The sequence below is a fragment of the Podarcis melisellensis genome (assembly GCF_964234715.1).
Source record: "Podarcis melisellensis genome assembly, chromosome: W".
NCBI lineage: Eukaryota > Metazoa > Chordata > Lepidosauria > Squamata > Lacertidae > Podarcis > Podarcis melisellensis.
The window spans coordinates 19,348,749-19,372,256 of record NC_138535.1 but is presented as its reverse complement, the minus strand read 5'-3'; positions in this window follow the sequence as shown (position 1 = coordinate 19,372,256).

Below are 23,508 nucleotides of genomic sequence, written 5' to 3'. Positions count from 1 at the left end.
AGACTAACTGGACAAGTTGCACAGAATGTTCAATCTATTGGAGAACTGAAGGAGGCTGTAGGTGAAAATCGGAAATTGGCGGAAGACACTAGCCAAAGATTGGGACAGCTTGAAAAAGAAGTAAGACCACTCAGCAAACAAGTAGGAGAACACCAGATCTACTTTTCCATGACAGAACTTCGGAACAGGGAGGCCAATTTAAGGATACGCTCAATTCCAGAAGTGGAAGAAGGTAACTTAACTGAGTTCCTCACCAAAGAATTTTCCAAGTTTTGGAACTTAGAAGAAAAAGACTTTAAAATACTATCTGCTTTTAGGCTTGGAAGACTTATAAAGAAGGAGAAGCCCAGAGACTGTTTGATAATATTGAGATCAAAGGAGGAAAGGGACAAGATTCTAGGCTTGCACTACGGAAAGTCACTGGATATTTTGGACAAAAGAATTGAAATTTATAAGGATATTCCTAAACAGCTGTTGGATCTTCGATCAGACTACTCGGAATTAGTAAAATTGCTAAGGAGTAACTCAATCATCTTCAGGTGGGAGTTTCCCCAAGGTTTATCGTTTACTTTCAGAGGGAGGAAGACCAAAATTAGAACGCCGGAGGATAGAGACAAGTTTTTGGTGGCACACGGAGAAGATCTTCATAAAGGACTTGGATTACCCCCAGGGCCTGAACCTCCGGGGGTTCCTGCACCCCCGGACCCCCGAAAATCTGAGAACAAGGTACCCCCACAGCAAGAATAACCAGATATATTCAGGATGTCTCTGCAACTTTTGAGCTGGAACATAAATGGCTGCAACATTCCAGGAAAAAGGAGAAAAATCTTTCACATCTTAAAAAAGGAACATTTGGACATTATTTGCTTACAGGAAACACATGTGACTAGGCTCCACAGAAAAGTGTTAATAAATAAAAGACTTGGCCAGGAATTTATATCTTCGGATACAGTTAAAAAGAGAGGTGTGGTAATTTATGCAAAAGAGAGCCTTTCACCTAAATTTCTGTTTAAAGACGAGCATGGAAGAATTTTGGCGATAGAAGTACAACATCAAGGAGAAAAAATACTGATATTAGGAATTTATGCCCCAAATGAAGGAAAATCGGAATTTTACAAGAAGTTGCATGAGACTATGCTGGACTATCTGGACTACAACAACATCATTATGATGGGAGATATGAATGGAGTTGTATCAACCAACATGGATAAGTCACAGAGTCAAAAAATTTCTAAAGATGGGAGACTACCAAAGACCTTCTTTGAAATGACAGACAATATGGACTGGATTGACATTTGGAGAGTGAGAAACCCCTTGGGAAGGGAAGGAACATTTTTCTCTGAAGCCCAACTGACTTGGACAAGAATCGACCAGATATGGATAACTAGAGGTCTGGCACCTAAGATCAGAAAGGTGGAAATCTGCCCAAAGACATGCTCCGACCATAACGCACTGAGAATGGACATGACATTGATTCCAACCGGTTCCTTCAGATGGAAGATGAATGATGGCCTGTTTAGAGATCAGGAGATTACCAAGAAGGCCCAAAAAGCTCTAAAGGATTATTTTGAGATCAATATGAACACCACAGTGGAAAAAAGAACTATCTGGGACGCAAGTAAGGCCGTGATGAGGGGGTTCCTGATACAACAGAACACGGTAAAGAAAAGGAAACAAAACGAAAGGAAAGATAAAATTTTGGAAAAAATTAAGGAGTTGGAGAAGAAGTTAAGACTCAATCCGAAGTCTCAGCCGATTCTGAGAGAAATCAAACTTTACCAAGCACAATACTCCAAACTGATAAATCAGGAAATAGAATGGAAAATCAAACTAATGAAACAAAAAACTTTTGAGTCGGCTAATAAATGTGGAAAACTGCTAGCTTGGCAGTTGAAGAGGAGACAAAAGTTAAATATAGTGACAAATTTAGAGATTGAAGGAAGATGTATCCAGAACCCCGGAGAGATTAGAAAGTGTTTCCAGAGATATTTCAAAAAATTATACACTCAAGGGCCACAAGATGAAGCAGCGATTAAACAATTTTTAAAGACAAATGGACTGGCAAAGTTGTCAGAAGAAAATAGATCAATTCTGAATGGCAAAATAACACGACAAGAGATTGAGCAGGCCATCCAAAACATGAAACAGGGCAAATCACCAGGACCAGACGGGCTGACCTCCAAGTACTATAAGGAGGTCAGCAATGAAATTTTAGAGGGGAAGAAGGCGCCAGAATCGTGGAAAGAAGCTTTCATCACATTGATACCAAAATCGGAAACTGAAAAGACACAGCTTAAGAACTACCGTCCCATCTCCCTTTTAAATGTGGATTACAAAATATTTGCAGACGTTTTGGCAAGTAGATTCAAGAGGGTTTTAAACAAAGTAATTCATAAAGACCAGGCAGGCTTTCTCCCAGGTAGACATATGTCTGCTAATACAAGGAACATTATAGATATATTGGAGCTTTTACAAACAGACATAAATACTAAAGCTGTTTTAATTTTTATAGATGCGGAGAAGGACTTTGACAACATATCCTGGAAGTTTATGAAAGGGAATTTAAAAGAAATGGGAGTGGGCCGGGGGTTTGAGAATGGGATTGATGCAATATATTCAGAACAAAAGGCTAAACTGATAGTTAACAATGTGGTTACAGAAGAGTTTAAAATTGAAAAAGGAACACGACAAGGCTGTCCGATTTCCCCGTTATTATTTATTTCGGTCCTGGAGGTGCTCTTGAACACGATTAGAGGGGACAGGTTGGTGGAAGGGATACAGGTCGGAGCGAAACAATATAAACTTAAAGCGTTTGCAGATGACTTAGTTCTGACATTACAGGAGCCAGAATCTAGTACGAAAAGAGTACTACAACTAATCCAAGATTTTGGTCGGGTGGCGGGATTTAAACTAAATAAGCAAAAAACTAAGGTGTTGGGAAAAAACTTGACAGATATTGAGTCGGAACGGTTTCAGAGAGAGACAGAGTTAACTGTGGTTAAGAAAGTTAAATACCTAGGGGTAAACATAACAGCAAAGAATCTGAGTCTGTTCAAAGATAATTATGAAAAATGTTGGTCTGAAATTAAGAGAGACTTGGATAGCTGGTCAAAATTGAAACTCTCATTGTTAGGTCGAATAGCTGCTATTAAGATGAATGTATTGCCAAAAATGTTGTTTTTGTTTCAGACATTGCAGATTGTAGATAAAACGGAGTGCTTCCGGAAGTGGCAGAAAGATATCTCCAAATTTGTCTGGCAGGGCAAAAAGCCCAGAATTAAGTTTAAGATATTAACGGACGCAAAAGAAAGAGGGGGCTTTGCCCTGCCAGACTTAAAGTTGTACTATGAAGCCGCAGCTTTCTGCTGGCTAAAAGACTGGCTACTTCTGGAAGACACGGACGTGCTGGATTTGGAAGGTTTTAACAATGCATTTGGATGGCATGTATATTTATGGTACGATAAGGTTAAGATTAACAAGGTCTTTAAGAACCATATTGTCAGAAAAGCAATATTTAATGTCTGGACAAGATACAAAGACTTATTAGAGAACAAAACACCGAGGTGGCTGTCACCTTTGGAGGCTAAGGCCCGAAAAAGACCCAATATGGAGGCCAATTGGCCAAAATATTGGGAAATACTAGAAAGGGATGGAGACAATTGGAAACTGCAGAGTTTAGAGAAAATGAAAGATAAAGTGCGAGACTGGTTACACTATGCTCAGATTAAAGAAGTGTTTAAGATTGATAAAAAGTTAGGATTCCAGGTGGAGAAATCGAAACTGGAAACAGAACTGTTAGAACCTAAGACCAAGGTACTTTCAAAAATGTATAACTTGCTGCTGAAATGGAACACACAAGACGAATTGGTTAAATCGGCTATGATAAAGTGGGCCCAGGATATTGGGCACAACATTATGTTTGAGGACTGGGAAAGGTTATGGACCACCGGGCTGAACTTCACAGCATGTAATGCTCTGAAGGAAAATGTAATGAAAATGATATATAGATGGTACATGACCCCAGTGAAATTGGCTAAAATACACCATTCGTCTGATAACAAATGTTGGAAATGTAAGGAAAATGAAGGAACATTCTTTCACCTCTGGTGGACCTGCCCTAAAGTGAAGGCCTTCTGGGAAATGATATATAATGAGTTAAAAAAGGTATTTAAGTATACCTTCACCAAGAAACCAGAGGCCTTCCTTCTGGGCATGGTCGGCCAGAACGTGTTAAAGAAGGACAGAACATTTTTTATGTATGCTACAACGGCGGCAAGGATACTTATTGCTAAGAGCTGGAAAACTCAAGATCTACCCACACTGGAAGAATGGCAGATGCAGCTGATGGACTATATGCAACTAGCTGAGATGACTGGCAGAATCCGCGACCTGGGAGAGGAGAGGGTTGAAGAAGACTGGAAGAAATTTAAGATTTATTTACAAAAGTACTGTAATTTGGTTGAATCCTAACAAGGAAGCCAGAGCAGAAATAACTGTCTACCATTAAATTATAATTTTTTATTTGAGTTTAATCTAAATACTGCACTTAAGATCATAAACAAGATGATAATTTGCTTGGAAAAATTCGTTTTTAATGATGAAGTGGAAGCGGGAGACGTGAGGGAGTCCACAATAGAATGAAAGGATGTTATGAAACCTATTCTGTTTGTTAAATATGTATCTGTAAAAAATCTTAATAAAAATTTTTATTAAAAAAAAAAAAATGAAAGATGCAGTTTGCTTTGCCCCCCGCCATTTTTGTGTTCTCAGGTGTCAAGGTAGCTCTTCTGTGGTCTCACACCGGCATGGTGTCACAGTAGTGGCAATCCCTGGTGAATTCACTTAGGGCTTTCATATTAACCATGTTGCCTGGCACCCACCACAGCTGGCACAGGTTAGGACACGTCATGAGAGAAATATCTTTGCCTTGGCCATTCCATGGGATTTTATTATTATAGGCTCTGGTCTTGCAGTCATGGGAAGTTGCTCACTTGCACATTAAGGACCAAAAAGCTAATTGCAGCCTGGATACACTTGCCCAATTCAAACTGAGTCCAATTTGAATTTATCTTGCCCCATGGTTCGCAACTTTTCAAACCAATCTGTTAAAGCAAAACCATTCTTAAGGGGCACTTCTCCAAATAAGTCAATTTAACTCTATAAGGGATTATTCTGGCTAAACCAAAGCATATACACCTTCCTAAAGCTTCTCCTTGGTAAAGTGAGTTTTAGCACATTTTTAAAATGGGTAGGGAAGTTGGCAGAGTGCCAGGTGAAACAACTAAATGTGGTTATAAATTTATCTAATTCTAAACATTGGACTACATAATAGCCTGATCTGTAAAAAAGCATAAAATGTATGAGAATCCTCCACTGGGGTGTAAGGAATAAGACAAAAAATAGCCCCCCCCCCATTTGTGGAAATAACACACTGTCAGACACATTTCAACATTCCTACATAATAACACATAATACAAAAGAAACTAATTAAGTATCAGTTGCATATCTTGAGACAATTGTGATATTTTTACGCATGCATCTTGAGGTTCAAAAGTGAGAAAATGTCCTTGCAATTCAACTCCTCCCCCCTTTGTCAGCCCCACTCCCCCGGCAGTCTATATCCTTTGAAAGAGATAGCTGTGGCCACTTTGAAAACTTTGGTGTCTGTTGCTGTTGCGGGTCTTGTGGTGGCGAAGCTTTTCATTGGATTTGTAGTAACACATTTGTAGAAGAGATATCCTGTAAGGGGCAGGGTTTTGGGGACTTAAAAGACAGTTAAAAAAGGGAAGGGGCGAAAGGCAAAAAGGATGTCCTTCAGTTTCCGTGGGAAGCTGCAAATAATAAAAATCTTAGCGGATTAAGCATTTTATTCATTTCAATATTATTATCACATTTCCATATAATTACTGTTATTATCTGCTAAGTTTGTTTGCTTTCCTTCACTTTGGTTTTTTCTTCTCCCTTCCATATTATTAAATAAAAATTACTCCATATGTAGAGAAAGAGAACTGTAAAAAATACAAGGTTAAAATAATAATAAAACACACACACACAATGACCTATGAGGAACCAAAAATAAATAAATGCTAAGACACACAATTTTTAAGAAACCTGAAGTAACCTGTTTTGGCATTCTAACATCCCAAATGAAAATAAAAGAGTGTTTCTTGATGTGACAACATCAGTTAGAATGTTAATAGCAAAATACTGGGGAATGACTTAATACCAAGAAAAATGAATGGCAATTTAAAGTTGTGCAAGTACCTTGAACTAGCCAAAATGACAGAATTAATAAGAAATGATCAGGCAAAAGGTAAACAAATACCATTCCACAAACAATGTTTGGTTGTTCTTCGATTAATTTCATAGACATCATGGAAAGACGGATTAAATAGATGAAAACAGATTATTTGTAGCTTAAAAAGTGTCAAAGCCACAAAGAGATGGAAGTCACTAATATAGCAGGGATTCAGACTTGTTTCACAGAACAGAAAGAAAGTTGCTGTGGGAGAAAAAGGGACAAAAACTTTTTTATCGGGGTTCACATATCCTGTTAAAAGGGAAAATTATTTCATGTGAGAAGTCTGTCAGGAAATGCTGTTCCTAAAATGCACACAAAGCCTGTTATAAAAGTTAAATCTCATTGGGGGGGGGAGGACTAGTCAAGAGTGGAACTCACAGTGGGAGCGCTTTGATATTTACCTGTGAAAAGAATTTGGCATGTTAAGATTTGGAACCTAGAAAACTCTTGACTTTTGATGGGCTGGCTTTTTGGTTTTTTTAACCCTTTTGTCTTACGTAGCCCCTGGAGCAAAAGACACATTAAGGGTGATTTCCCTCAATGGTTCCAAGTTTTACATAAGGAAATTTGGACAATTTTCTCCCTGCAGCCCAAGTTCTGGAAACCTCCTCTCCCCCCTACAGTTCCCCCCTTTTTCCTCTCTCTTTCTCTCCCCCCTTTTTTAAGCCTCTGTGCATGTGCAGAGTTCATGTCTCAGCAAACCTTTTATACTATTGAAAATGTTGAATCTTTTGGCTAAATTACCATTTGAATAAGGGAAGGGAAGGGTAAGGAGTAGATTTTAAAAATAGGGTTAGATTTTAAAACAAAAAGGAGAAACTCAGCAATTTAAGTATTCACCAAAGCTAGCGATTGCAGCCCAAGCAAAGGGACAGCTTCCTTTATGTACAGGAAAGGGCTAATATCCCTCTGGCCATTCGCGGAACAATCTGCCACGCCCTTATATATGGGGAAAAATGGCCAGAGAGTCAGAATTAATAGGATTTTTTTTTAACATTCTCAGTCATTTCAGCCTTACCATTTGCAGACAAAAATTTTTTCCTGCCCTTTATTTACAGGATTGGTCAAGGCCGATATGTATTTGTATGTGCTTAAACTTTGAATTGACTTTGAAGTCTGATTTTTAAATAGTAGACAAAATGATAAACACTGTAATCACTCAAATGCTTGATATTACCAGTTGTGCTTCAAAAACATCACGGCTTCACCTCTCACGTTTTAAAACTAAAGAGCAAAGCTAGGCTGAATTTCAACTCCATCATCACACCAGAATTTAAGAATTACCCTTCAATCCTCCAATGCTTGCAGACACATGTCCTTCCACACAGCCCCAAATTGGGAGAGTTGAAAGGGACCCTGGGGTCATCTAGTCCAACCCTCCAAAATATAGGGCTCACAGCAAGATTTCACAGCATGATTTGTACTACCAAAAAGACATAAACATTTAAGTACAGATTTTCAACTGGGAAAGGAAACATCTATGCTCCTATCACGTACTAAGGAAGAGGAAAAGAAAAGTACCCAACTTTACACAGAACCGTTTAGCAGATCTTGAGATAGTTTGAGTGAGTTTGCTTCCTTAGACTAGAGAATGCAAGTTCCTATAGAAATGATATTTAAAGGAAGGTTGAAGTGAACAGTTTTTTTTCTTTCTGTTTTTTTTCCTAAGATAGGGAGAGGATCTTTTTTATTAAGCATAGTTAAAACAGCCATAGATTTGATTTAAAGGGAATACAAAAGTGAACATTTTTTTGCTGAACTTGCAGAGGAATAATAAGCCTAATTTAGATTATTATTATTATTATTATTAAATAACTACACATAGGAAAGTGAGATGCAGGGTACCTTAGGAAGGATTGCTCCCCCCTCTTTGCAGTTTCCTTTAAAGGATGCTTACTCGGGAGTAAATTTACCTGGCACAGAAGTAAGAAGGGAGAAAAAAACTGAAAGAGACAGAATGAAACAAGGGGGGGCATTTTCTGAGAAAAGAGGCCAGGAAGTCTTATAGAGACTGATATCAGGAGCCTTACAATAACTCTTCTGTCCAACCAAATCAAAGTTAAAACTGGACTCACATATTTTTCTTAGAAAGAACACCATACTTTCATAGGTATATGCTTAATGAAATACATACACTGCATTTTAGCTTGAGAGAGCAATTGTGCTCAACTAGGCTTTTGCAGCAGAAACATTAGGTTAACTTCACATTCCAAAATAGACTGGAACACAGGTGTACTCACAAACTCAAAAGTTACAACAAAACATCATTTACCATTAGACTTAAAATCACCCTCCTCACTTAAACTAGAGGAAGGAGGTGGGGTAATCCTCCTTTCAGAACACAAGTAGCACGTATACAGGATTTTACCACTTGGGAGGAAAATTCTCTTTTAGAGCCTCTCTCAAATAACAAACATTTTTGCACACTTCATTCTCCATTTTGTCTTGTTTCAGATTGATAAGGCCCAACATGGCTTCCTTAGATTTAAAATTTTTGAAGCAAGCTTGCAATTTAAAACTATGTGCATTTAAGAACAGTCTGTGGATGCCGAGGCCAATGTAAATACAAACCCTTGAAATATTTCTAAATCTTTGAGTACATCTCTTACTCTTTTTTTTTTTTAAGAGAAACTAAGATCTCTAATGCGTGGGCTCTCAGGCTGGGCTGTTATTATATCTACTGCCTTCTAAGCACCATTAAGTTTACGGTTTCATGTTCTAGCTTTAGGTTATAGTTTAACAACACAAATTTGATGTGTTCAGCTCTCCCTAAGGGTTCACACCCTGATTTTGTTGAAGGATCCCTGAGGTGGCCGCTGTGCCCTGGGTTCCAGGTGGTGGGCCTAAGCCACCCACTAAAAGTTACAACGGTCTCGTACTTTGTACTTGGAAAGACCATTTTGCCCCTTTATTCTTTTATTTTTTTTCCAATTGGAGATGACAAGCTGGAGGGGCATATTAGAATCCTCTCTGGGGCAAAAAGGCTTCATGGAAGCTTTGTTGCCAGGAGGAGTCCAGCTAGGGTGTTTAGTGAGCTCCCATTCTCTCGTATGTTATTATTAGGCTTTTTTTTCCGTTAACGAAGTACGCTAAAGACAGAAAGAGTGGACGCACACACACAAGGGAGGAGGGGCAATGGGAAAGAAAGGGGGGACAGAAAAAAGATCCTTTCAGTACTCGAAGTATCCTTGACTAACACAATTCCTACTTATCTATAAACCACAAATTAATTTCTGGAAATCTCAAACCTGAACCTGAAACAAAACCACGGGTCTCTCTGCCCAGAAACTCAAACCACGGGTCCCTCTGCCCGGAAAATCAAACCACGGGTCCCTCTGCCCGGAATTCCTTTACCTCAGCGCTGTTTACAAGACTAATCCTAGTGTGGGGCCCCAATTTGTGAACCTCCCGCTCTACCCTCCACAACAGCCTCCTGCCTAGCCTTTTGGACTACGTTTGGGCTCCCTACTGAACGCCTGCGCAGTGCAGTGCCAGATCAGGGTCCGAGAAAAACGAAGGTTTGAAAGGAAACAAACGACCTTGCGTTCGCACGTACCCGGGTCATCCCTAACAAAGGTCGCCGGGCAGGAGGGGCGGATTCGTTTGCATAATTAGGACGGAGAGAGTGAGAAAATACTTTGAAGGACGCCTCTGGACCACTCCGAGAGAGGGACGTCAGAGAAAAACAGTAAAAGAGCCACGCTTTCCCGGACTCAATTCCAAGACCGAAAACGGGGGAGAAAAGGAGAGAGAGATTATGACGTTCCTGGACGACTCCGAAAGGTAACATCGGAAAACAGTAAAAGTACCACAATTTCCCGGCCACGTTCCGAAAAAGAAATTGGGGGAGAAAAGGGAAAGTTTTAGATGTTCCTGGACGACTCCGAGAGGTAACGTCAGATAGTAAAGTTCCGTGATTTCCCTGGCCACAGTCCGAGGGGGGAAATTGGGGGAGAAAAGGGGAGTTTAAGACGCACCCGGCCGACTCCGAGGGGCAACGTCAGAAATGAAAGAAGGAAAGTCTGGCTGTCGTGGGGACGCTGCTTCTTCCACCCCCCTCCCAATGTATTTACTTCAAACCATACTCACGTTTGAAGATGTCCCCCGCGGATCCCGGGATCCTTTCTCTTTAGCCGGCTTGACCTTGCCTTTGCTCCCCCTGGCTGGGCTTTTGGTGACGATTGATTACCGCCCGCAAAGAGGAGGCAGGGAGAGGAAGAAGGATCCCTGGGCTAAGATTGCCCAGTGGCGCCCGATCCCCTCTATCTCCCTCCTCACCTTCGCAGGAGAACCAAGTGTCCCTGAGCATGGTCGCCAAACTGTTACCGAAAAAATCCGAGGGCTCCCTTGGACAAAACAAAGACACCAACCAGGATAACTTGGAGCAAAACAGCAGCCTGTAGGCTTGGCCTTTATTGAACTGTTGCAACAGGGTGTTCCCCTCACTTGCAGGAGAGAGGAAAGACCCAGAAGAATAGTGTGCAAGGTCTTATAAAAACTTTTGAAATTCCCCTCCTCTAGGTCAAGCCCACCCCCAGAAACATCATGCATACATTCCAGAAAGGAGGGGTTAAGGGAGGAGTTGTGGTGGTAACATCATGCAAACATTCCAGAAAGGAGGGGTTGAGGGAGGAGTTGTTGGTAACCTGAGTGTCTTGTCACCTGGCTGGTTCCTCCTTTGCCCCCCCCCCCCATGAGTCACTTCCAGGAGACAAAGGGGAGTTTGCAGTTTCCTGCCCCCAGAGGGAAGATCTGATCATTGTCCTTTGTTTCAGTCCATGCTGAATCCACTCCCATATGCAAGTTCTTTGTGATCTTGATTGTCTTCTGTCTGGGATCATCAGGGTTGGCATAACAACTGGGCAGGGCTCCTGTGGATGTGCTGAGATGGTGAAGGGATTATGGCTGACCAGAACCAAGCCACCCCCTTTTGATAGTCCTTGTCATATGGAATAAAATAAAAATGGAACAGTGCAAATCCCATGTATGGTTGATTTTTCTATGAATTTATAACAGAAGTGTGGCGTATGTAGTGTGTGAGTGTGTGTGAAGTTTGTACAAACTGGATGATGGGGGGGGTTCCTGCTACAGTAGTGCATTGTGGCTGATGTTTTAAGTGCATTGGAGGCAAAAAGCACTGGGCCAGGTTAATATTAGTTGCAGCAATTAGTACACCAATTTAAGTTATAAGGTTTATAAAGTGCCTAGGGGTTTAAAACGTAAGGTGCATTGCGACGTAAAATTTTAAGGGCTTTGTAGCAGGAATTTAAGTGCATTGTGGCTAGACCTTGAAGGAATTTAAGTGCCTGGTGGCTAGAACTTAAAGTGCTTTGACAGGATCTCAAAGTACTGGGTGGCCAGAATTAAAGTACTTTGGGAAGTGCAGTTATTTTATTTTTTTTATAAAAAATTTTAGTAGAAGTTTTTTGATACAATAAGCAAAGAAAAACAGCATAAGCAAGAAAAACAAAGCAAAAGAAAGAAAAACAAACATAAAAATTAACATCTTATAGTAACCAACTTTTCTTCATTTTTGGACTTCCTCACGTCTCTCGCTCTTACCTTCCAAATTTATAGAACTTTAATCAGCAATTTATCTCCTTATTTCCATTCATATTGTACACATTTCCTTTTTTTATAATAATATTTATTAAAATTTTGTTTAAACAGTAAAAAACATACAGAATAACATATAATTTTCCAATATCCACATTTCATTCTCCTCATTGGACTTCCTCGCAACTCTCGTTCCTGCATTCCAAAATCTTAAACTTTACCAGCAATTTATTAACTTGTTTCAATTCTTATAGTATAATTTTCCAATATTAAATCCCTAATTTTAGAGAATTTAGATCACAGTTTTAAAGACTTAGTTTTAACATAGTATTTATCCAAAATTTGTCTTTTCTTTTAATTGCATTTAAGTTCATATTCCTTTTAACTAGTTTATTGGTACCATGTTGTTGCTAATCTTACATCTTTCTTAACATTCATACAATTTACAATGTTTTTGTAAATAGACCTTAAATTTCTTCCATTCCTCCTCCACCAGTTCTTCTCCCAGGTCTCGGATTCTGCCAGTCATTTCCGCCAGTTCCATATAGTCCATCAGTTGCATCTGCCATTCTTCCAGTGTGGGCAAATCTTGGGTTTTCCAGTATTTAGCAATGAGTATCCTTGCTGCTGTTGTAGCATACATAAAAAAAGTTCCGTCCTTCTTTTGCACCCTCTGGCCGACAATGCCCAGAAGAAAGGCCTCTGGTTTCTTAGGAAAGGTATACTTAAATATCTTCTTCAGCTCATTATATATCATTTCCCAGAAAGCATTAACTCTAGGGCAGGTCCACCAGAGGTGAAAGAACGTTCCTTCAGTTCCTTTACATTTCCAACATTTATTATCTTACAAATGGTATATCTTTGCAAACTTGACTGGGGTCATGTACCACCTGTATATCATTTTCATAATATTTTCTTTCAAGGCATTACATGCCGTGAATCTCAGGCCGGTGGTCCATAACTTTTCCCAGTCAGCAAACATGATATTGTACCCTATGTCCTGTGCCCATTTTATCATAGCTGATTTGACCGTTTCATCTTGTGTGTTCCATTTTAGCAACAAGTTATACATTCTTGAAAGTATCTTAGAACTGGGTTTTAACAGTTCTGTTTCTAACTTTGATTGTTCCACCTGGAATCCTATCTTTTTGTCCAACTTAAAAACTTCTTTAATCTGAGCATAATGTAACCAATCTCTCACTTTATCCTTTAGTTTCTCCAAACTCTGCAGCCTCCAGTTATCTCCATCTTTTTCTATTATTTCCCAATATTTCGGCCATTTGGCCTCCATATTGAGTCTTTTCGGGGCCTTAGCTTCCATTGGTGATAACCACCTTGGGGTCCTATTTTTCAATAAGTCTTTGTATTTTGTCCAGACATTAAACACTGCTTTTCTGACAATATGGTTCTTGAAAGCCTTATGAATTTTAACCTTGTCATACCACAAATATGCATGCCATCCAAAAGCATTGTTAAATCCTTCCAAATCTAAAACATCCGTGTTTTCAAGTAGCAGCCAGTCCTTCAACCAGCAGAAAGCTGCTGATTCATAGTACAACTTTAAGTCTGGCAGGGCAAAGCCCCCTCTTTCTTTAGCATCAGTTAATATCTTAAACTTAATTCTGGGCTTTTTGCCCTGCCAGACAAATTTAGAGATATCTCTCTGCCACCTCCCAAAACACTCCATTTTATCCACAATCTGCAAAGTTTGAAACAAAAACAGCATTTTTGGCAATACATTCATCTTAATAGCAGCAATACGTCCTGATAAGGAAAGTTTCAGTCTTGACCAAACTTCTAGATCCCTTTTAATTTCAGACCAGCATTTTTCATAGTTATCTTTAAATAAATTCATGTTCTTCGCTGTTATGTTTACCCCTAGGTATTTTACTTTTTTAACCACGTTTAGCTCTGTCTCTTTCTGAAACTTTTCTGATTCTAAAGAGGTCATTTTTTTTCCCAAAACCTTGGTTTTTTGCTTGTTAAGTTTAAATCCCGCCACCCGACCAAACTCATAAATCAGTTGCAATACCCTTTTGGTAATTGGCTCTGGCTCCTGTAAAGTCAATACTAGGTCATCTGCAAATGCTTTAAGTTTATACTGTTTCGCTCCGACCTGAATACCTTCCACCAACCGGTCTCCTCTGATCATATTTAAGAGCACTTCCAGGACCGAAATAAATAACAAAGGGGAAATAGGGCAACCTTGTCGTGTTCCTTTTTCAATTTTAAACTCTTCCGTCACCACATTGTTCACTATCAATTTAGCCTTTTGCTCCGAATAGATTGCCTCTATCCCATTCTCAAACCCCCGCCCCATTCCCATTCCTTCCAAATTTTTCTTCATGAACTTCCATGAGATATTGTCAAAGGCCTTCTCCGCATCTATGAATATCAACACTGCTTTTGTATTGATATTTGTTTGCAAGAGTTCCAAAATATCAATAATGTTCCTTGTATTAGCAAACAAATGTCTACCTGGGAGAAAGCCTGCTTGGTCCTTGTGAATCACTTCATTTAACACTTTTTTAAATCTATTTGCTAAATGTCTGCAAATATTTTGTAATCCACATTTAGGAGGGAGATGGGGCGGTAGTTCTGAAGTTGTGTCTTTTCAGTTTCTAGTTTGGTTATCAATGTGATGAAAGCTTCTTTCCACGACTCCGGTGCCTTCTTCCCCTCCATAATTTCATTACAAACCTCCATTAATGGATGTATCAAATAGTCTTTCAATGTCTTGTAATATTTGGAGGTAAGTCCATCTGGCCCTGGAGATTTGCCCAGTTGCATGTTCTGAATGGCCTCTTCAATCTCTTGTTGTGTTATTTTGTGGTTCAGGATTGTTCTATTTCGCTGAGACAACCTTGGTAAACCATTCTTCTTTAAAAATTGTTCTATCTCCAATTCGTTTTGCAGCCCTTGTGTATATAATTGTTTAAAGTATCTCTGGAAACACTTTCTGATCTCCACTGGCAGGGGAGACACCTTGATCATATTGTACACATTTCCAATGTTTTATCCCTAACTTTGAATATTTCCGTTTAAGTTTTGGATACCTAATTTTACCATAATATTTATTCAAAATTTATTTTTCTCATATAGTTCACTCATTCTCATAGTCTTTTCACCAAGCTTTATGGTGCCCTGTTAAATTCAGATCTCTCATCCTTCTTAGCACTCATATAGTTTACAGTGTTTTTGTAGGTAGTCCTTAAATTTCTTCCAATCCTCTTCCACTGATTCCTCTCCCAGGTCTCGGATTCTGCCAGTCATTTCTGCTAGCTCCATGTAGTCCATCAGTTGCATCTGCCATTCTTCCAGCGTGGGCAAATCTTGAGTTTTCCAATGTTTCCTTGCTGCTGTTGTTGCATACATAAAAAGTGCTGTCGTTGCATACATAAAAAGTGTTCGATCATTCTTTAACACCCTCTGGCCAACAATGCCCAAAAGGAAGGCCTCTGGTTTCTTAGGGAAGGTATACTTAAATACCTTTTTCAGCTCATTATATATCATTTCCCAGAAAGCCTTAACTCTAGGGCAGGTCCACCAGAGGTGAAAGAACGTTCCTTCAGTTTCCTTACATTTCCAACACTTATTGTCTGACAGGTGATATATTTTTGCTAGCTTGACTGGGGTCATGTACCACCTATATATCATTTTCATAATGTTTTCTTTTAAGGCATTACATGCCGTAAACTTCATACCGGTGGTCCATAACTTTTCCCAGTCTGCAAACATAATATTATACCCAATGTCCTGTGCCCACTTTATCATAGCTGATTTAACCGTTTCATCCTGTGTATTCCATCTCAGCAACAAGTTATACATTCTTGAAAGTACTTTGGTCTTAGGTTCTAACAATTCTGTTTCCAATTTCGATTTTTCCACCTGGAATCCTAACTTTTTATCCAGTTTAAAAACCTCTTTAATCTGAGCATAATGTAACCAATCTCGCACTTTATCTTTTAATTTCTCCATACTCTGCAATCTCCAATTGTCTCCATCTCTTTCTAGTATTTCCCAGTATTTCGGCCATTTGACCTCCATATTGGGTCTTTTTACAGCCTTAGCTTCCATAAGTGATAGCCACCTTGGGGTCTTGTTTTCTAATAAGTCTTTGTATTTTGTCCAGACATTAAACACCGCTTTCCTGACAATATGGTTCTTGAAAGCCTTATGACTTTTAACCTTGTCATACCACAGATATGCATGCCATCCAAAAGCATTATTAAATCCTTCCAAATCTAACACGTCAGTGTTTTCAAGAAGCAGCCAATCTTTCAGCCAACAAAAAGCCGCTGATTCATAATACAACCTTAAGTCTGGCAGGGCAAACGCCCCTCTTTCTTTCGCATCAGTTAATATTTTGAACTTAATTCTGGGCTTTTTGCCCTGCCAGACAAATTTAGAGATATCTCTTTGCCACCTCCTGAAGCACTCCATTTTATCCACAATCTGTAAAGTCTGAAAAAGAAACAGCATCCTTGGCAATACATTCATTTTTATAGCAGCAATTCGGCCCATCAAGGAAAGTTTCAATCTTGACCAACTTTCTAAATCTCTCTTAATTTCTGACCAACACTTTTCATAATTATCCTTAAATAGGCTCAGGTTTTTAGCTGTTATGTACACCCCTAGATATTTTACTTTTTTAACCACGCTTAACTCTGTCTCCTTCTGAAACCTTTCTGACTCTGGAACTGTCAAATTTTTTTCCAGAACCTTAGTTTTTTGCTTGTTTAATTTAAAACCCGCCACCCGACCAAAGTCTTGGATTAATTGTAATGCCCTTTTCGTACTAGACTCTGGCTCCTGTAGGGTCAAAACTAGGTCATCTGCAAATGCTTTAAGTTTATACTGTTTCGCTCCGACCTGAATTCCTTCCACCAACCGGTCCCCTCTAATCATATTCAAGAGCACCTCCAGGACCGTAATAAATAACAGAGGGGAAATAGGGCAACCTTGTCGTGTTCCTTTTTCAATTTTAAACTCTTCTGTCACCACATTGCTAACTATCAATTTGGCCTTTTGTTCTGAATATATTGCATCTATCCCATTTTCAAATCCCCGTCCCACTCCCATCCCTTCCAGATTTTTCTTCATAAACTTCCAAGAAATGTTGTCGAAGGCCTTCTCCGCATCTATAAATATTAGCACTGCTCTAGTATTGATATTTGTTTGCAAAAATTCCAAAATGTCAATAATGTTCCTTGTGTTAGCAGACAAATGTCTTCCTGGGAGAAAGCCTGCCTGATCTTTATGGATCACTTCGCTTAGAACCTTTTTAAGTCTATTTGCTAGAATATCTGCAAAAATTTTATAATCCACATTTAAAAGGGAGATGGGGCGGTAATTCTTAAGTTGTGTCTTTTCCAATTCTGATTTAGGTATCAATGTGATGAAGGCTTCTTTCCACGTTTCCGGTGCTTTCTTCCCCTCCATAATCTCATTGCAGACCTCCATTAGTGGGTGTATTAAGTAGTCTTTCAGTATCTTATAATATTTGGAGGTAAGCACATCTGGCCCTGGAGATTTGCCCAATTGCATATTCTGAATGGCAACTTCAATCTCTTGTCGTGTTACTTTACAGTTCAGGATTGATCTGTTTTCTTGAGACAACCTTGGTAGTCCATTTTTTCTCAAAAATTGTTCCATCTCAGCCTCGTCTTGCGGCCCTTGAGTGTATAATTGTTTAAAGTATCTCTGGAAGCACTTCCTAATCTCCACAGGGTTCTGAATACTTCTTCCTTCAGTATCTAAGTTGGTGATCATGTTTAATTTTTGCCATGCCAGCAGTTTTCCACATTTATTTGCCGAGTCGAATGATCTTTGTTTCATTAACTTAACTTTCCACTCCACCTCCTGGTTTATCAATTTGGAGTATTGTGCTTGGTAGAATTTAATTTCTTTCAAAATCTCCTTTGACTTCGGTTTCGATCTTAATTTCTTCTCACCTTCTTTAATTTTCTCCAGAATCTTCTCTTTTTTCTCATTCTGTGCTTTTTTCTTTATAGTGTTTTGTTGTATCAGAAACCCCCTCATAACTGCCTTACTTGCGTCCCAGACAGTTCTTTTTTCCACCGTGGTGTTCAAATTTATCTCAAAATAGTCCTTCAGAACTTTTTGGGCCTTTTTGGTAATCTCCTGATCTCTGAACAGATTGTCGTTCATCTTCCATCTAAAGGAGCCGGTTGGAATACGTCTCATGTCCATCTTTACAGCGTTATGGTCGGAGCAGGTCTTTGGGCAGATTTCCACTTTTCTCGTCTTGGGTGCCAGACCTCTAGTTATCCATATTTGGTCGATTCTTGTCCATGTCAGTTGGGCTTCAGAAAAGAATGTTCCCTCTCTTCCCAGGGGGTTCTTTGTCCTCCAGATGTCAATCAAATCCATATTATCAGTCAATTCAAAAAAAGTTTTAGGTAGTCTGCCGTCTTTTGTCACATTTTGGCTTTGAGACTTATCCATGTTGGTTGACACCACCCCATTCATATCGCCCATCATAATGATGTTGTCATAGTCCAGATAGTCCAGCATAATCTCGTGCAGCTTCTATAAAATTCCGATTTCCCCTCGTTAGGTGCATAAATTCCTAGTATCAAAAACTTTTCTCCTTGGTTTTGTATCTCAATTGCCAAAATTCTTCCTTGCTCATCTTTAAATAAAAGTTTTGGTGAAAGGCTCTCCTTTGCATATATCACCACTCCTCTTTTCTTGACTCGATCTGAAGAAATAAATTCTTGTCCTAGTCTTCTATTTATTAGCACTTTCCTATGGAGCCTAGTCACATGCGTTTCTTGCAAACAAATAATGTCCAATTGTTCTTTTCTCAATATATGGAATAGTCTTCTCCTTTTCTGCGGGGAATTGCAGCCATTAATATTCCAGCTCAGAAGTTGCAGAGACATCCTGGACAAATCTGTTATTGCTCTGGTGGTGGTGTCTTCTTCTCCAAGTCTTCGGGTCCCAGTGGTGCAGGTACTGATGATGGTTCAGACCCTGAAGGTCTGTCGATCCCTTTCTGAAGGTCCTCTCCGTAGGTACTGAGAAATTTGTCTTTGTCCTCGGCTGTTTTAATTTTAACCTTCTTCCCTCTAAATGTAAAAGATAATCCTTGGGGAAATTCCCACCTAAAAACAATTGAGTTGCTCCTCAGCAGTTTCACTAACTCAGTGTAGGTGGATCTAAGGTCCAAAAGTTGTTTTGGGATGTCTTTGTAAATTTCCACTCTTCTGTCCGAAATATCCAGTGACTTTCCGTAATGTAAGCCTAGTATTTTGTCTCTTTCCCCCTTAGATCTCAAAGTGATCAAACAATCTCTGGGCCTGTCTTTCCTTGTTAATTTTCCAAGCCTAAAAGCAGTCATGATTTTAAAGTCCTTTTCTTCCTCCAAAGGCCAGAACTTGGAAAATTCTTTTGTCAGGAACTCAATTAAATTCCCTTGTTCAAGTTCTGGTACAGACCTCAATCTCAAGTTATTCTCCCGATTCCGCAGTTCAATCATAGACAAATACGCCTGTTGTTCACCAACCAGTTTATGCAGTGGTTTCACCTCTTGTTCTAATTCTTCAACTTTTTGGCTGGCTCCCTCAGCCAATTTGCGGTTTTCTGCAGTGGTCTCAAATAACTTTCCAATTGATTGAGTATTCAGAGCAACTTGTTCAGTTAATTTATTTACACTGGCTGTATTTTGTTCAATCTTAGCCGTTTGTTCATCTGCTTTCTTATCCAAAACTTCCAGTTTCTCAAAGATTTTCTCTAATACTGAGCCAGATGCTCCTGCAGCCATATCTTCCAACGATAGTTGCTCACCTTCTTCTTCTGCTGCTGACAAAACAGTAGGAACAGATGATCTGCGCGGCTGTGAAGTTAAATTTAAGGTTGTTTGTCTAGCTTTCGCTTTAGCCGCTCTTGTTCTCCCAGTGCCACTCATTCCAGTTTTGTCTACAAGTCAAGGTCAAACTAAGTTGTTCCCATGAGAATCCAGTAGCCCAGAGAGTAAACAGTCAAACAGGAGGAAAGAAAATAGAAAGTAAAGTCACATGCGACTATAAATCCAAAGGCCTCTAGAGGGAGTTCGAATGTGTCTTGAGGGAAAAAGTCAAATTGTAAAAATCCAGTTAATTTCCACAGTCCAAATTAGTTTCCAAAGAGCCTTCAATTCTTGTAGTAAGCAGAGTTGGTTTAAAAAGCACTACAATGTCTCTAACAAGTGCCAGAAAGGATGTTTCAGTGTAGCAAATCCACAAAAACTCAGAATGTAACAGACTCAAGTTACAAATTATCAAAGTCTGCACTCTGACAGTTCTGTTAATCAGGCAGCTCCACTACCTGGGCTTCTCAATAAAATTTGTAAATTCCAAAAGAAGAGGTAAAACACAGTCCATAAAAGCAAAAAGTCACTTAATTAAATTAAGTCCTGATTTAGCATAAAAGCAGCTTCAATGGATGCACAGATTAGTTGTTTTTAACGCCTCTTCAAAGGCTCCAAACATCAAAGTCTTTTGCCTTAGATCTTAAGCAAGAGCGGCAGACGGACTTCCTGTTTACGTCTCCGCTTTCAGCCGAATTTGTAGCAATCTTTTCCAATTCTTACTGTCTTTGATTACTCACGGGTATGTTGCTTTTCAAAGTTTGATGTTTCCAGGAAGAAAGGTCAGCGCTCAGCGACAGCAGCTATGCGGCTTCACTCCACAGGAATAGCGATCGACTCACAGCGCCGCGATACCCCCTCCACGTTTGGAGACCTCTTACGAGGTCCCTTCACCGTTTCGGGGGACGCTTCTGGCGCCCGCCGAGTCCCACGGCCACAGGCTCTTGCTGCCTGTGGTTTTTCGATGTGGGTCTCTGCTTCGCCGTAGCGGACGACCCGTTTCTGCGGAGCTTCCCCCTCACAGCGCGAGAAGGACCGCCATTGCCGTTTCGCGCCGCCTCCGGAAGTGGGAAGTGCATTTAAATACAAAAAGGCAGGAAGCGCTAGCAAAAGAGATTAAATTGGCCTATTGGATATTAGTGTAGGGGCAGTGTAGTCATTTCTCAGTGCGGACAATACTGAACTATGTTTTGCGTCCAGGTATATCGCGTTTCGGATACAGCAAACGTGTAAAAGGTTGGGCCAAAAGGCTTTTCATTGAGTGTTATGGCTTTCAGGGGAAATCAGCAGGCACCCTCCCCTAATGGCGGGGGGTCTGGCGCGCAGGGCGATTCACAAATGCCTGCTATGCCATGCAACCTCCAGGCATTAGCTCAGGTTTTTTTCTGCATTTGAAACTTTTATCAACAGTTTAGGCCTATGGCCAAGGGGTCCTCTAAATCCGGGTACCCAGGATTACATTCCTGACACCCTCCGCAACAACCAGGAGTGCCCCAGCACTACAGCCTCCTGTTCCAATGCTGCACAACCTGGCAGCGTCACATCTAACAGCCCCCACACGCGTTCACAGTCTACGTGTTCTCAAAAGTCAATACCCGGTGCGGGGGATGGCAGGGCTTCGGGCAGTACTAACCGTTCCACTTCACAGCAGGTTGCAGATGTTCCTAGTATATTTCAGGAGCCGCTATCTCTACCTACACCCACAGGGGAGGTGCAAGTATAACAGGAAATGCCCGTGGCTGTCGCCCCAATCCCGGTTACCAGTGATGGGCAAGGGGGGAAGAGGAAGGCAAAGAAGAAACATACATTGAAGAAAAGCAGAGAAGTAAGCCTTCTGATACCAAGGACGATTCAGAAATGCTTCCTTGCTGCTCACCACCCACTGGGACTTGAGGGACCAGAATTACTGGGTGGAACACAGGGGTCCTTACGTGGAGAAGAAACCACATGAACACTATAAGTTCGGAAAGGTCGAGTCAAAACGCAGAAGGCAGTGCTCAGAGTATAACGGGGGGGGGGGGTTGTATGAGGCCAAACAGTAAGTACCTTCTCAAATGTGAGGAGTGCCTGGGTAACTACCTGGCTACGTCATGGGCCCAGTCACAACCATGACTTCTTTGGGCATAGAATTGGAAACAATTGCGCAGACATCCCGCTTACCCAAGGAAAAGTTAACTGCACTTGAGGAATTAATCCTACAGCTTCTTCGCCTCAGGAAGGTCACCCTTAGACAGATTCAATCGCTACTGGGTCACCTCAACTTCGCTTGCCGAGTGGTATCTCCCGGCCGCCCCTTTTGTGGGTGTTTGGCAAAGTTGTCAGCAGGATTGCGGGCTCCTCAACACAAAGTGACAAAGTGCGCCTTTCTATAGCGGTCAAGTCTGACCTGGAGGTATGGTTTAAGGTTCTTGGACAAATACAATGGCATTTCCTTATGGCAGGATAACCTGATGCTTTGTGCAGACTTTCAGGTGCAGTCTGATGCGGCCAGCTCCTGGCAGGGAAAGCCCATTATGCGTGATATCGCCTTCCTAGAATTTTTCCTATTGTAGCTGCGGTGCACTTGTGGGCCAAGGACTTTAGGAATCACCGGGTATGTTTTTGGACAGACAACCAAGCAGTTGTCAATGTCCTGTCAAAACAATCATTGCACTCCCCTAGGGTGGGAAACCTGCTTCGGTCCTTAGTCCTTTTGTGCCTAGAGCTAAACATCTATTTCTCCGCTAAGTTTGTACCTGGGGTTAACAATGACATCGCGGATGCTCTATCTCGTTTTCAGATGGATCGCTTTCGCTCGTTAGCACCAGAAGCACAGCATTCGCCACAGCCATTCCCGGAGCACCTTTGGAGCCTTGGGAACGAGACGTCATGAAGGGAGTATCGACGTCGGTAGCCCCTTCCACGCTTAGATCGTATAAAAAGGCCTGGTCTGATTTTGTGGAGTTTCGAAATAAGATAAAGAATGTTAGGCCGGACACCCCCCCTACAAAGGCCATGGTGCTGCAATACCTCATACATTTAAGGCAGTTGGGCCGGGCAGCAAAGACTCTTAACATTCAGTCTCCTACAATTTCTTTTTTTCTGCAAGGCTGTATATTCAACAGACCGATGTTCGGACGTCATTAACCAAAAAAAACCAAACCTCGTACGAAAGGCACTGGAAGGTTGACGCAGACTACAGCCTCCCAGCAGCGGTGGTAGGAGACCCATAACTTCTCCTTTGTTCTCTCCATATTTTTAAGTATATTTTTGCATGTTGGAGCTGGTTGAAAGAGTAGATATTACTTAAAAATATGGAGATTGTGGAATTAGAAGGTTGAGACACAATTTATGGATGGCATGGCTATCTAATGTATGGGAAAATACAGGTACACAAAAGATTTACGAACCATTTAGTGAGAAAGGCTCTACAGTGGTACCTCGGGTTAAGTACATAATTCGTTCCGGAGGTCTGTACTTAACCTGAAACTGTTCTTAACCTGAAGCACCACTTTAGCTAATGGGGCCTCCTGCTGCCGCCCCACCGCCGGAGCCCGATTTCTGTTCTTATCCTGAAGCAAAGTTCTTAACCTGAAGCACTATTTCTAGGTTAGCAGAGTGTGTAACCTGAAGCGTATGTAACCCGAGGTACCACTGTATTTGAAGTTTGGGAAAGAACAAAGGAGAAAATCATAGAAAAAACTCCCTGGTGGACTTCCCCACTCAAGACTAATGCAAGAAAACTGTGGCCAACTTACAAAGAGTTAGTGGAAGAAATGAATGAAAAACCAAAATTAAA